The 13,742-nt window shown below is 39.0% G+C and overlaps 1 protein-coding gene across 3 annotated transcripts in view; it reads right to left on the bottom strand.

Moving 5' to 3' along the window:
* The window catches only part of UBXN7 (UBX domain protein 7), a 59,900-nt gene that overhangs the window by 42,965 nt on the left and 3,193 nt on the right, over positions 1-13,742 (bottom strand). Inside the window, exons 1-2 of one of the 3 annotated variants that reach the window (XM_024752077.1) lie at positions 11,599-11,766; positions 11,220-11,327 (exon numbers count right to left, since the gene is read on the bottom strand). The exons of 1 other annotated variant lie outside the window; for it this stretch is intronic. The gene's annotated coding sequence lies outside the window, so the exon portion shown is untranslated. Of the gene's footprint in view, positions 1-11,219; positions 11,767-13,742 lie in introns of those variants that run through there. One more of the 3 variants, XM_024752076.1, reaches the window with a different exon arrangement.

Here is a 13,742-nt window from a genome sequence, read left to right as displayed (position 1 = left end):
TAAAATTAATGCACAGAAATCTCTAGCATTCCTATACACTAATGATGAAAAATCTGAAAGAGAAATTAAGGAAACACTCCCATTTACCACTGGAACAAGAAGAATAAAATACCTAAGAATAAACCTAATGCACGTCCGGATCCTGTGCTCCGCAACAGGAGAGGCCACAACAGTGAGAGGCCCGCATACCGCAAAAATAAATAAATAAATAATAAATAAATAAACAAACTCAAAATGGATTAAAGACCTAATGTAAGGCCAGACACTATAAACCTCTTAGAGGAAAACATAGGCAGAACACTCTACGATATACATCACATCAAGATCCTTTTTGACCCACCTCCTAGAAAAATGGAAATAAAAACAAAAATAAACAAATGGAACCTAATGAAACTTAAAAGCTTTTCCACACGAAAGGAAACCATAAACAAGACGAAAAGCCAACTCTCAGAATGGGAGAAAATATTTGCAAACAAAGCAACTGACAAAGGATTAATCTCCAAAATATACAGGCAGCTCATGCAGCTCAGTATCAAAAAAATGCAAACAACCCAATCCAAAACTTGGCAGAAGACCTAAAGAGGCATTTCTCCAAAGAAGATATACAGATTGCCAACAAACACATGAAAGGATGCTCAACATCACTAATCATCAGAGAGATGCAAATCAAAACTACAATAAGGTATCACCTCACACGGGTCAGAATGGCCATCATCAAAAAATCTACAAACAATAAATGTTGGAGAGGGTGCGGAGAAAAGGGAACCCTCTTGCACTGCTTGTGGGAATGTAAACTGACACAACCACTATGGAGAACAGTATGGAGGTTCCTTAAAAAACTAAAAATAGAACTATCATATGACCCAGCAATCCCACTCCTGGGCATATACCCTGAGAAAACCATAATTCAAAAAGAGTCATGTACCACAATGTTCATTGCAGCTCTATTTACAATAGGCAGGACACGGAACCAACCTAAGTGTCCATCTACAGATGAATGGATAAAGAAGATGTGGCACATATATACAATGGAATATTACTGAGCCATAAAAAGAAACGAAATTGAGTTATATGTAGTGAGGTGGATGCACCTAGAGTCTGTCATACAGAGTGAAGTAAGTCAGAAAGAGAAAAACAAATACCGTATGCTGACACATATACATGGAATCTAAAAAAAAACAACTGTTCTGAAGAACCTAGGGGCAGGACAGGAATAAAGATGCAGATGTAGAGAATGGACTTGAGGACACGGGGAAGGGGAAGGTTAAGATGGACACGGGGAAGGGGAAGGTTAAGCTGGGACGAAGTGAGAGAGTGGCATGGACATATATACACTACCAAATGTAAAACAGATAGCTGGTGGGAAGCAGCCGCATAGCACAGGGAAATCAGCTCAGTGCTTTGTGACCACCTGGAGGGGTGGGATAGGGAGGGTGGGAGGGATACCCAAGAGGGAGGAGATATGTGGATATATGTATACGTATAGCTGATTCACTTTGTTATACTGCGAAAGTAACACACCACTGTAAAGCAGTTATACTCCAATGAAGATGTCAAAAATAAATAAATAAATAAAAATTGCCTTACTCCTTCATTCACACTTATGTCCTTCTGGAACTCCAATTAGATGTATGTTAGAACTCTTCATTCTATGCTGTGCCAATTTGTATTTTACCTGTTCATGAGCTTTTAATTTTAGTTAATTTTTTTATAACTAGAAGTTCTGGGGTTTTTGTTTCCTAATCTGCCTGATCAGAGACCCTTACTTCATACTCACATTTCTTTTCATTTCTTCTAATATATTAATCAAACTTACTGGAATTACTAAGACAAAATATAAACTTTCTGCAGTCTCTAGAGGTCACTGTCTCATTTCTGCTGGCTCTTGCTCACTATGCAATGTTTTTTTGTGCACTTTGTGATTTTTTTTTGACTATGATCTCAAGTGGCTTGGAATTTTAATCTGTAGATTTTTGAAGGCTGGGTTGAAGGTACATCTCTCCTAAGAGAAGGTAACTTGAGAAATTTTGTAAGGTACCTGAAGGCACCACCAAACAGAGACTATTTAAAATACATTCTTGGGGCTTCCCTGGTGGTGCAGTGGTTAAGAATCTGCCTACCAATGCAGGGGACATGGGTTCGAGCCCTGGATGCGGGAAGATCCCACATGCCACGGAGCAACTAAGCCCGTGAGCCACAACTACTGAGCCTGCACTCTAGAACCTGCTCGCCACAACTACTGAGCCTATGTGCCACAACTACTGAAGCCCTCGCGCCTAGGGCCCATGCTCCACAAGAGAAGCCACCGCAATGAGAAGCCTGTGCACCACAACGAAGAGTAGCCCTCGCTCGCCGCACTAGAGAAAGCCTGTGAGCAGCAACGAAGACCCAATGCAGCCAAAAATAATAAATGTTAGTTCTTAAAAAAAATTTCTTTAAATAAAATACATTCTTGACTTGAAGTTTTATGAAACCACATGGGAAATGTGACCCTGTAAGGACCCTTGTTATAAATTCTCAGTGAAGATTTCTCCTGCCACACCCCAAATGCCAAGGTCCCCGCTTCATGTATGGGAAGGTTCTCCTTTCAGATTCCTCTCCTTAGGAAGGCTGCAAGCTTGTTTCCTGTGCCCTCTGATGCCATCAAAAGAGAAGTTCAAAGCCATCCAGTTCGGGCAGATTCAACCAGGGTGAAAGCTTACTTTAAACCTTGCTAACATCTCATTTCCAATTTCATTTCATTTTTAGCTTCTGAATATTCTTTACTTTCTTGCCAGCCCAATGATGCATTTTGAAAGATTTTAAAAAATATTTTATTCAGGATTTTCCTCACTTGGGAGGGTTATTCATGGTATCTCTCTAGTTTAGTCCTACTGCCAGAAATGAACTGCTGACTCTACTCTTAATATCTTTCATTTGTTTTCTCTTCTCTATTATTATCTCTAAGACTTTAAAATCAAGTCCTGAATTCTTCTTACCTGGATTACTACAATAGGCTCCTAACTGATCATCATTCTATCTTCCACTTTGCTGCTGAAGTTATGTTCCAAAATACAAGTGTGCTTATAACACACAAACACACACACACAGTTTAAGTTAATAGCTCTCTGACACCCACAGTACAAATTCCAAAGTTCTTATGATCTGGCGAGTCCTCTGTGATCAGACGTCAGCTTATCTCTCTGGCTTTTCCTCTCCATCCTATGCAATTCAGTACAGTCACACCAAATTACACGCTTGGAAAGTCTTTATTCCCCTTATCTCTCCCTTCGTCTAGTTCATGCATGCTCAAGAATCACCATAAGTGTTACTTTTTTCAATTCCTGTGCTAAGCATTCTCTACACTACCTCCTCCCCACTCACACCACTGTGATACTCTTCTATTACATACATGGACATACTACTAAGCAGTAAATACTTGTTTACTTTTTAGCTCCCCCAAAAGAGCAGGAGCTTCTTGAACACAGGGGTTGATTTTTTTCTTGGTACCCCAGCATCTAATGTCATGTTCGCTTGCATGTGATCAATATCTAATAAACTGACCTAAAACTATCTCATAGTACTTCAGCTAACCAGTTAGTACACTGGGGAAAGAAAGGCCAGACTTCAGCCAAAACAACCCTTCTATATCCTTTGAATTTTTTTCCTCTTGGCTGCGCCACACGTTTGTGGGATCTTAGTTCCCTGACCAGGGATTGAATCCGGGCCCTGGCAGTGAAAGCACCGAGTCCTAACCACTGGACCACCAGGGAATTCCCCTATCCTTTGAATTTTAAACCGCATATATTTTATGTTTTAAATTTCATTTACAAAGCAATATGGTTACACTGTGGAAATCACAAACAGCAAATGGGTATTTAGGATAAATGAACATAAGATAAAATGTCCAGTGAAAGCATCATATACAAATTTTAAATATGCTATATTTCAAACAACATAAAGTGAAAATCACATGCTCCAAAAAACTCTCAGATGATATTGAGCAGCTACAGCTTTGTCAGAAAGCTGACAAAGACATATCTAAATGCTAGTAAAAAACAAAAAAAGAACAAAATTATTTCATGGAACATGACAGGAAAAAAGCATTAATATATAATGTTGTGATTTAATGTTAACTCAATAAGTAACATTATAAAAAAAACAATCATTTCACTTAAATCTCCAGAAATTTACATATTTATGTTACTGAAAAATCTTTTTTGGGAACTGGACAAATACAGAATTGCCTTCTATTTGGCGTGTGCCTTATGTCTGGGTATATATGGTAATTTAAGTTACATAGGGCCAGGGATGTTTTTTCTTTAAAAGGGCTTCATATGGGCTTCCCTGGTGGCGCAGTGGTTGAGAGTCAGCCTGCCAATGCAGGGGACACGGGTTCGTGCCCCGGTCCGGGAAGATCCCACATGCCGCGGAGCAGCTGGGCCCGTGAGCCATGGCCACTGAGCCTGCGCGTCCGGAGCCTGTGCTCTGCAGCGGGAGAGGCCACAACAGTGAGAGGCCTGCATACCGCAAAAAAAAAAAAAGGGCTTCATATATTACTCAAAATTGAGAAACTTTCCTCCACTATTCTCTCTTCAACTGCAAACAGCCCATCAGTCAACCAACAAATCCTACAGCTTCCATCTAATTAACAACACCCCTATCCATACTGTTCTATGCCCACTGCTATACTCTTTGTTCATGCCTTCAACATCTCTTACATGAACTATCACATTTCTTTGCTCTTGGTCATGCTCCTTTTGATATACCTTCTATATCGCAAAAGAATGTAAATTTGATTATCTCCCCTGTTTCAACAGTTCTGCACTGCTGACTGGAAAACTTTTCATCTCTCTTGAGCTGCACACAAGATTTGGCCCTTATAAACTGCTCCTATTTTATACCCTTCTGCTTTCATCTCACCTCTGTACCATTCCCTCCAGGTGAAGATGCTTTTGTAACCTAGGCAGATCACTTGGTGGTACTTTACAATGCCATGCCTCTGTATGATATGGAGAGTGACAGCAGGAAAATCAGTCCCATCATTCTTCTTCTTTTTTTTTTTAAATTTTATTTATTTATTTATTTTTGGCTGCGTTGGGGTTGGGTCCTCGTTGCTGCATGCAGGCTTTCTCTAGTTGCGGTGCGTGGGCTTCTCACTGCGGTGGCTTCTCTTTCCAGAGCACGGGCTCCGGGGGGGTGTGGGCTTCAGCAGTTGTGGTGCACCCCTCATTTTTCTTGACAACACACCAAATACCCACCTGTTAAGTTGTGGACCTTCCCCCTCCCTCCTCGCCCTAAAGTATATACAATAACAGATACTACTTTTCCACAGGGCCTTATCTCTATCCTTGTCTCTGCTAGCTCTTCTATCTTACAGACTTTAAAAACTCACTGAACTGGCCAGTTCTCACTTTTCTCAAACCAGTTCTCTCTCCATAAGTCCTCAGTCAAGCTGAACCAAAAGTTCTCAAATTCTATACTATATATAAAATAAGCAATAAGGTCCTACTATATAGCATAAGGAACTATATTCAATATCTTATAATAAACTATCATGGAAAAGAATAAGAAAAAAAATATATATATACACGTATGTATAACTGAATCACTTTGCTGTACACCAGAAACTAACACAACATTGTAAAAACTATACTTCAATAAAAATAAAATAATTTAAAAAATAAAAAGTTCTCAAGTTCTAGTACATACAGACTTATATTCTCACCATTAGGAAACACTTTAAAAAAGTGAAATCTCAGACTTCCTTGTGGTGCAGTGGTTAAGGATCCGCCTGCCAATGCAGAGAACATGGGTCCGAGCTCTGGTCTGGGAAGATCCCACATGCCACAGAGCAACTAAGCCCAGGTGCCACAATCACTGAGCCTGCACTCTAGAGCCCATGAGCCACAACTACTGAGCCCGTGTGCCACAACTACTGAAGCCCATGCGCCTAGAGCCTGTGCTCTGCAACAAGAGAAGCCACCACAATGAGAAGCCTGTGCACAGCAACGAAGAGTAGCCCCTGCTTGCCGCAACTAAAGGAGGCCCGCACACAGCAACAAAGACCCAACACACAAAAATAAAAACAAATTCAACTTTTTGAGGGAGAGGAGGAGTTCAAATATCCCAGTAGCCAACTGTATGTTAGGTAATTAAATACAGACTCTTGGGGCAAAACCAGCACAAATTTGATGAAAATTTTCCATATCATTACTCATAAAACCTGAAGCTTTCAGCGCTTTTCTAATATTTTTACATTGTGTCCAGTTATACTGGTTACATTACTATATTTCTTAAATGCTAGTCTAAAAGTTCAGTGTCTATTGTACTCCACCATTTTAATTTATCTACCCAGCAGCTTCTGAAAATTAAAAGGTTCCTGTATGTAAACTACTCTGGCTACTTATTCCAGCAAGAGATGCATGAACTATTATCTTTGCCTCATAATAAACCCTAAAACTAGCTTCTGAATGACACCTACTTATCTTTTTCTTTTCAGAGAATTAAATGGCTGAGTTTATACCATTTTGGCTCTTGTCTCTCTAGGTGCTCACCACACTGCACTAAAGCACCACAAAAGGGACAGACAACATGCTGGGACTTCCCTGGTGGCGTAGTGGTTAAGATTCTGCGCGCTCCCAATGCAGGGGGCCCACGTTCGATCCCTGGCCGGGGAACTAGATCCCATATGCATGCCACAACTAAGAATTCACATGCCACAACTAAGGAGCCCGTGTGCTGCAACAAAGGAGCCAGCAAGCTGCAACTAAGGAGCCCACGTGCTGCAACTAAGGAGCTCGACTGCTGCAACTAAGACTTAGTACAACCAAATAAATAAATAAATATTAAAAAAAAAAAGAACATGCTGATGCAGGATCGAAACTCCCTTCTGCTATAATAGCAACCAATCCCAGCTGCTTCACTCCTTTTGAAATTTGTTCATAAGGAAATTCAACTTAAAAATGACCACTGCTGGGAATTCCCTGACAGTCCAGTGGTTAGGCCTTGGCCCTTTCACTGCAAGTCCCGGGTTCAATCCCTGGTGGGGGAACTAAGATCCTGCAAGTGGCCCCCCCAAAAAAGAGCTGATGTAGAAACACAGGAAAATGTAAAAAAAGTATAGGTGAGTATTCCAGAGATCTACTGAACTATAGATTAAAATAGAATTTATTAAAAGGGATTATACCGAAAATGACTTTAAGACAAAAATAAAGCTATAATAAAGGAAATAATAACTGTGATATTTTGGGGGGCAGAAGGTGTCAACACTCGAGGCTCAGAATTGCTCTTTTTAACATCTTTATTGGAGTATAATTGCTTTATAGTGGTGTGTTAGTTTCTGCTGTATAACAAAGTGAGAACTGCCATTCTTATCTATAATCCTCACTTAACCATTTAGTGCTAGAATCTAAACTATAGGCAGCGTATCATATATTTGTTGACAATCTGACAGGATAACTTCCATCATTGGAGCTTGTCAGTATAGTGACCTAAGAGCTTTCCATAAAAGGGGTCTCTACTCATGAGATTTTTTAAAAAAGAAGCACATGCTAAATCCTGGCAAGACTGAAGAAGACAGTATTAGAGAGGGGCCCAAGAAGCAAAATACACCATTCACTTTCTTAAATAAAGCCAAATTATCTGAGCTATCTGTGCTTGTATAATCAGGCATTCTTAGTTTATCACTTGTTTTAGCACTTAGTGTATCTTTTTTTTCTTTTAAAACGTAGATCCTGCCCCCACTCCAATTGGAAGGGTCTGGGCAGGGCCCAGGAATATGCCATTTTTTAAAACATTTATTTATTTATTTGGATGTGCTGGGTCTTAGTTGCAGCAAGAGCGCTCCTTAGTTGTGGTTCGCGGGCTCCTTTGTTATGGCTCACCAGCTCCTTAGTTGCGGCACATGGGCTCCTTAGTTGTGGCATGCGAACTCTCAGTTGCAGCATGCATGTGGGATCTAGTTCCCTGACCAGGGATCGAACCCAGAGACCTTGCATTGGGAGCACAGTCTTAACCACTGCACCACCAGGGAGGTCACAGGAAACTCATACAAGTGCTAAATCTTCTGCAATGAACAGAACAGTCCTACAGAACAAGAAACTGTCCTAGCCAAAATGCCAACAACACTTCCACTTAGCTAAACAGAGGAACAGAAGGTTAACTGAGAGGGCAAAGGAAAAGTAAGGAGGGCTAAATGATATAGAGGACAGAACAGTGATAAACAAATTTAAACAAGTTACAAGTTTTACCTATATACTTAGAGGTAATAACAATTTTTGATGAGTCAGCCGTAAAAAATTTGAACTTCTCTCTTATTATATTCAGAATGAAGAACAAATCTTTTTTAAAAGGGGGAGGGGGGCCTTTAAAAGAAACTTGTAGGTTTAAACTACCTGTAAACCTGTTCATGGGCTTATTTTGAGGTCTCAATATTATAGGTAGCAGCAGGATAGCTTAATCTAACCCAGGGTCTTAGTTTGTTCAGGCTGCTGTAACAAAAATACAATAGACTGGGTGGCTTAAACAATGAACATTTATCTCTCACAGTTCTGCAGGTTGGGAAATCAAAGATCAGGCTCCAGTAGATTTGGTGTGTGATGCAGGCCCACTTCCTGGTTGATAAGACAGTTGTCTTCTGTGTGTGTACTCACATGGTAGAAGGGCCCAGATAGCTCTCTGGGGTCTCCTTTTTAAGTACACTAATCCCATTCATAAGGACTCCACCCTCATGACCTAACCACCTCCCAAAGGCCCCAGCTCCTAATAACATCACACTGGGGGCTCAGGATTTCAAAATATCAAATTTTGGGAAGGACACAAAAATTCAGTCCATAACACCCCATAATCCATATCTATGGCCAAAGTCCCACTGTACTGTTTCTCACCACATGCACTTTTTATTTATCCACTACCTTTTCTTCCATCTGCTTTAGCTTGCTAATGGCACCAAAGGCATTAAGCCAGCTTGTGGCACCCAATTTATCAGTGGCCATCTCCTTGCTGCTGCCTCTTAGTTCACACTCTTTCTCCTTTAATGACTTCATATAGAAAATAGCCCCAAACCTGTAATGCAGTCTATGTTTCCACCACAGCTGGAAAGAAGAATCAAGAGACATTTCAAACTTTAGTAGTCCTTTATACCTATTCTCTACACTATTTTCAATGCCGAAAGAACAGTCTCTTCACTATTATCAAGGAACCGAAGTATGGTAGTCACAGAGATTTTTTTTAAAAAGAAAAAAAATCCCTCTACAGACCCTTCCTTGCCCCACAGGGATAGAGCACAGAAATGACAGGGACACAAAGTGGTTACTTTTTGGTTCTACACTTCCCCTAGAAATGGTAATAAAGCCAGCCAGACTATCCACCAAGGAAATGAGAGTCGGTGACAGTTGCAAGAAGTAAGATGAAAGTTCAACCTCCTCACTGGTCTCCCATCCTGGAGTTTTTAAGTATTGAGGAATAGAAAATATTTTTTTAAAAATTTATATACAAGCACTATGGAGAACACTATGGAAGTTCCTTAAAAAACTAAAAATAGAACTACCATATGATCCAGCAATCCCACTCCTGGGCATATATCCGGATAAAACCATAATTTGAAAGGATACATGCACCCCACTGTTCACTGCAGCACTACTGACAGTAGCCAAGACAGGGAAGCAATGTCCATCGACAGAGGAACAGATAAAGGAGATGTGGTATATACACACAATGGAATATTACTCAGCCATAAAAAAGGATGAAATAATGCCATTTGCAGCAACATGGATGAACCTAGAGATTATCACACCAAGTGAGGTAAGTTAGTCAGAGAAAGACAAAATGCAAAATGGTGTATGTATCAATAGTAACTTAGGAAAATAGTATGACTTTCTTAAAGTCACACACCTATCATATGATCCCACTCCTAACTATTTATCCAAAGGAAATGAAAACGTATATTCACACACTTGTACATTAATGTTTTGGGCAGCTTTATTTATAATCTCCCAAACAAGAAACAACACAATTATCCATTCATTTAATGGATAAACAAATTGTAGTATATCCATACAATGGTATATTATTCACCAATAAAAAGGAACTACTCATACCACAACATCATGAATGAATCTCAAATGCAGTATGCTAAGTAAAAGAAGCCAGACTCAAAAGAAGCCCGACTACATACTATGATTCCATTTATATGACATTCTGGAAAAGAACAGACAAAAAGATTAGGCTACAGGTGAGAGGAGGGATTGACTACAAAGGGGCGGGGGGAAATTTTTGAGGATAGAACTGTTCTGCATCTTGGGGACTTCCCTGGTGGTGCAGTGGTTAAGAATCTGCCTGCCAATACAGGGGATATGTGTTCCAACCCTGGTCCAGGAAGATCCCACATGCTGCAGAGCAACTAAGCACATGTGCCCTAACTACTGAGCCTGAGCTCTAGAGCCTGCGAGCCACAACTGCTGAGCCCATGTGCCGCAACTACTGAAGCCTGCATGCCTAAAGCCCGAGCTCCGCAACAAGAGAAGCCACCGCAATGAGAAGCCCACACACCGCAACGAAGAGTAGCCACCGCTCGCCGCAACTAAAGAAAGCCTGCACACAGCAAGACCCAATGCAGCCAAAAATAAATAAATTTATTTTTTAAAAAAAAGAACTGTTCTGCATCTTTATTGTGGTTTTACGACTGTATGCACTTATGAAAACTTTAACTCTACACTAAAAAGGTTAAATTTTACTGTATGCAAATTATACCCTTTATTTTAACAGAATTTGGGTTTACATTTTGTATGTGTTCTTTTTATTTCATTTTTTAAAACAATTAATTTTTATTGCATTTTTACTAAAGCATTAGTTTCTGGGGAATTCCCTCCTTTCACTGCTGAGGACCCGGGTTCGATCCCTAGTTGGGGAACTAAGATCCCCCAAGCCACATGTGGCGTAGCAACCCCCCAAAAAAAGAAAAATTAAAAGTATTGGTCTATGAAGATTTTTTTTTAAGGGGGGGGCGGTCCTTTCCTACAAATAAATTTGAGAAGCACTGACCTATACATATAACCCTAACTCACTTTACTTCTCTGGGCCTTCAATTTCTCATTTTAACTCAGAAATGGGTCAATATGGTTTCTAAGATGTCTTCCAACCCTAACCAAGAAAAATCTGTGAATATTCAATGATTTCTGGTTTCCTAAAGTGCCTACATAATATCTGACATATTACCCTACTCCTAATGTTTGAAGTACCATCACATTCTCCTGGTTTTCCTCCTACATCTTTGGTTTCTTCCGATCCTTCTCTGTACTTTCTTCTTTACCGTCTGTTAGATGTTAGTGTTCCTTCAGCTTTGTGTCCTGGAACAAAGGACACATCCACTTTTATAGCTTCAACTGCCATCAATATGACTCATCAGATGTCACTCTTCTTTCTAGACCCAAATATTCATTTCCCTACTGAACAGCTCCATTTGGAAGTCCCACAGGCAGCAACTTACCTAAGCTGAACTAATCATCTCCCCAAACCTCTGCTACTATTCCATACCTTCACAAATTGTATTATTATACACTTAAACATCCAAAACAGAATCCTAAGCTTCATTCTGACTCCTCTGAATTCTTCCCTTACCTTTCAGAGTCCACTTCTCTGCTACTAACTTATTTCAGGACTCCAGCATCTTCAATTATTGCAACAGTCTTCTATTGATGTCTATGCCTACCTCTTCTCACCTATGGCCAAGTAGCTCTTTCTGAAAAAACCAAATATGATTGTGTCACTCCCCTAATTAAAACTTTTCACTGACTCCCCACTACATTCAGAATAAAGCCAAGATTTCTTAACATGAGTTACAAGGCCTTCCTAATCTGGTACCCTCTTATCTCTTCAGCCCCATTTATTGCATCTCACACAAGCTATGCTCTCTTCATTTGGAATTATCATCAATTCCCTCAACCTACCGTCTCTCCTTTCTTGTCTCCATATGTATGCCTGTCCCTCTTTCCTCCAGGTCTCTGCACATGTTTCTCCTGCCAGAAACAGCTCCCCTCCAGGTTTTAGCTAAGAAATTATTTCTTCTGGAAAGCTTTTCTTGACCTCCCTCATTTGTGCTACCGTAACAGTTCCTTACCATTATCCCAATGTATTACAATACCCATTTATGTGTCTGTATTCCCATTAACCTTTAAGCTTTTTGAGGACAGACACCATGTCTTGCTCATGGCAGTATCCCCAAGATCTGAACCATGCCTGGCACATAGTAGTCTATTAATAAATACTGAGTTTACTAGTAAGAGTCTACTCGCAACTCAAAAAAATTTATTCCCTCCCTAATTTCTGCTCAAACTTCATTAACACCTTTTGAAATAGTTCTTAAAATTCCAGAAGAGTTTTAATAACTAGATCACTTGCAACTACCTTTCTTGACACAGAGAACTTAAATACACTTTAATACTAACCCAAGAAAAATGTATTGTAGAAAGAATATGAATGGAAGTTGACTACAAATCCAAATACTACAAACACCAAGAGTTTCTAATTTAACAAATATGCATTCATTCAACAATTTAAAAAAAGATTAAACTAAAGGGGTTCTATAATTTAATTAAGTCCGTGAATGCCTACTATACACAAAGCTTTATGGAATGCTACACTAGCAACCACTTGTACTCTTCTCAGCCTCACTTTCTATTCCCTTGCTTTTTGGCCTTACCTTCTGATTGTGTATTTACTTCTACCTATTCTATAGCATCTATATATCCCTCATCTCATGAATTATTCTGATTACATCTATGCATTTTGTATACGTGTGGCTGGATGTCAGTCCAAGTTGGTGTTAATGGGATACTGCCGTGGTTCAAAACATTTTAAAAAACTGCTCGTTTGGAATTACCTTCAGATCCAGTGGCACATTCTTTCCTCAGGTTTTGAGAACTGATTTAACTTCTGAAAGCAGTCAGCAGTCTAAGCCATGTATGAGAGCATCAACGGAGATCAAACTGAGTAATACTGTAAAATGTGGTAGACTATAAAATAACAGGACTGGATTTCTATATAGCTTGAAATAATGCTAATGGCATCAATGGTAAAGGTACATAGCTTCTCAGTGTGACCACTTCAAAGACCATCACTTCCCTTGGCTATCTGCTTATCAAAGGGTTTAATCATAGGAAAAATGTTCACGATGTAACGTTAATTGAAAATTTCAGAATTCTAAATTATGTACATTATGATCCACAATGTAAAAATAATTTTAAAGTAATTTAAAAAATAAAAATAAGTATGTAAACAAGAACTGGAAGATAATATGTGAAATAAATAATATTGCTATTATGAGAATGAATTAGTGTTTCTTTTTTCAAAATTATTTCATGTGATATCTTTTTAATGTTTTTTAAAAGTCAGAGTCATCACTTCATACTCACATATCATAGAAAGAGAGTGTGAGAGAGATCTGTTCTATTTAGTGAGAAATAAAAGTTAAAATTCTTTCAATTTTCTCTTCTACTTCTAAATGCCACAGAAAAGGTAAGACTCACATTTTTGAAAATGCATTGCTTTTACCACAATGTTGGGCTTCCAAGTAAGTAAAATCTTTTTGAAATAAGAGCATAAACTCTTAAGGTCAGTTTCATTCATCTAGCAATAAATAAATTTCAAATACCTTTTTGTCATAAATACTACAATTTAAAATATTAGTTAAAATATTTTTAACTATATAACTATAAAATATACGTATATATATATACGTATATATATATATATATATATATATA

This window comes from Neophocaena asiaeorientalis, unplaced genomic scaffold, assembly GCF_003031525.2.
Source record: "Neophocaena asiaeorientalis asiaeorientalis breed wild unplaced genomic scaffold, Neophocaena_asiaeorientalis_V1.1 scaffold293, whole genome shotgun sequence".
Lineage (NCBI taxonomy): Eukaryota > Metazoa > Chordata > Mammalia > Artiodactyla > Phocoenidae > Neophocaena > Neophocaena asiaeorientalis.
This window is presented reverse-complemented; position numbering and strand designations above follow the sequence as displayed.